The following is a 2,110-nucleotide window of genomic DNA, read 5'->3' as shown; positions in this document are numbered from 1 at the left end:
CAAATTTCTTTGGTTTACGTTATATTGCTGTCTTGTGTATACAATCTTGTCTCTAAGCGAACGCGACACTATTTTACCTAATAAGAGATCGTAAATTAAAAATATAGAGGCATTTACACGCCGTCTCCAAAGCGGTTGAATACTTAAAACATCACATCTAAACTGATACGGTGGCAATACAAAATTCTCATCTCTTTGGTAAACAAATCTTAATGACCATATCACAAATTTTTTCTGAATTGACTCTATTCTATCGGAGTGTATACGGTAGTATGGTTGCCAAACTATACTCGCGTACTCTAACTTTGATCTGACTAGCGCAAAATATAACATTTTAGCCGATTCAATCGTGAACTTATTCTTCAATGTGCGTTTTATGAATCCCATTGCCCCAAGTGCACTGGCTGTGATCGCATCGATGTGATTGATGAACGTTAGTCTTGAGCAACGAAATTTTTTAATACGCAACAGGGAGTAAAACATTTTTAAGATTTTGAGATCTCACAATTTTATTTATCATTCAAAAATATTACTTGTCAATTTCACTAATTTTGCAAACAAATAAAGGACCACCGCAAAGAAAAATTAAATCAAACAAACAAAGATGTTTATAGAAATGTAATATAAAAAACGTTGATGTTGATCAACAATCATTTTTTATCTATAATCTGTACACATCTCTGTATGATGTAGGAAAAACCAGTGTGTCTCGACAATGGAATGATGATGAACTGGTCGCACAATGTTTTATTTTCTTTATCGCTGGCTACGAAACTCCGTCAATGATGCTAATGTTTATTGCATATGAACTTTTAGCCAATTCAGACATCCAACAGAATCTTTATGAAGAAATTGAGATTGTGGATGAGCAACTTGGAGGAAAGAAAAAATGAAATATTCAGATCAAGTGGTCTGTGAAGCACTGAAAAAATGGCCAGTTCCGATTCAAATGGATCGAAATTGTGTAATAAATTATGTTTATGATGATGGACACAAAATGAAATTCAAAATAGAAAAAGGATCGAATATTGTATTTTCAATTTACGGACTACATCATGATACGAAATTCTATCAACAGCCGGATAAATTTGATCCGAAACATTTTAGCGATGAAAACAAACAGAATATTTTGCCAGGAACTTATTTGCCATTTGCACTGGGTCCGAGAAATTGTATTGGTGAATTCCAATTTAAGAAGTTTGATGAAGAAAAAACATGAAAATTAATTATTAAGTATATTTTCAGGCTCAAGATTTTCATTGATGGAATTGAAGACAATTTTATACTATTTGCTGCTGAATCTCACTTTTCAACCAAATCCAGACACACAAATTCCATTAAAATTGAAAAAGAAGCCATTTCTCATAACCGGAGAAGGGGTGCATTTGGAGTTCAAAAAACGGGATGAGTAAAAATCATTTTAAACTTTTTTTGCATCGATGGTGATTTTGAAAAATAAAACAAAATATGATAAATTGAGAGTATTTTTATTTTTTATTCAAGTTCAAACATGCGGCATGGCAGATTAAGAAAGAATTGAATTAAGTTTTGGTTGTTAACACGACTTGAGTCCAAATAATTTTCTATTTTTCTCAGAATCAGTGCATAAACACTAAAACTGAAACAATGTAACGTTGCCAATATTCGTCATTGTTCAAGCACCGCTGCGAACTAGAATGCCACGGCAAAATGATTGTTTATTATTCCTGTGTGTTGATATAACATCTGAAAATATCACTTATAGCATCAACGTACTTCCCAAGGAACAATTGTTAGCGCAAATCACCCATTACCAGGCCCAAGTTTACGGTCGAATTTGGGGTAGCATTCGTGTGTAGTTTCAGTCAATTTTACCGTCGCAATGGAAAGAAAAAAAGAAAAGAAAGCACAATTCAATTAGACTGATATGAAAAAATTGACTTGATTCATAATCATCATTATGCTATTGTATATGCAATAGACTTCACTTACCGAGTACAATTTATACCAAGAGGTACTCGTACTTTGGCAAGGCCACAATTTAATCAAGCCTAGCGAACTAACAAATAATTGTTATAAACTAATGTCTAAATTTAGTATTGTTTGAATGTTGTTGAATGAGGGCTGCTAC

General features: G+C 32.9%; 1 pseudogene; it reads left to right on the top strand.

Annotated features, from left to right (window-relative positions):
* Positions 1-693: 693 nt before the first annotated feature.
* On the top strand, positions 694-1,412 carry LOC116350498 (annotated as a pseudogene).
* The last annotated feature ends 698 nt before the right edge of the window (positions 1,413-2,110 follow it).

The sequence above is a fragment of the Contarinia nasturtii genome, unplaced genomic scaffold (genome assembly GCF_009176525.2).
Source record: "Contarinia nasturtii isolate CC-2019 unplaced genomic scaffold, AAFC_CNas_1.1 Cnas_scaffold_4193, whole genome shotgun sequence".
NCBI classification, from domain to species: Eukaryota; Metazoa; Arthropoda; class Insecta; order Diptera; family Cecidomyiidae; genus Contarinia; species Contarinia nasturtii.
Note: the sequence above shows the minus strand (reverse complement) of the source record. Positions and strands in the feature narration are given on the sequence as shown.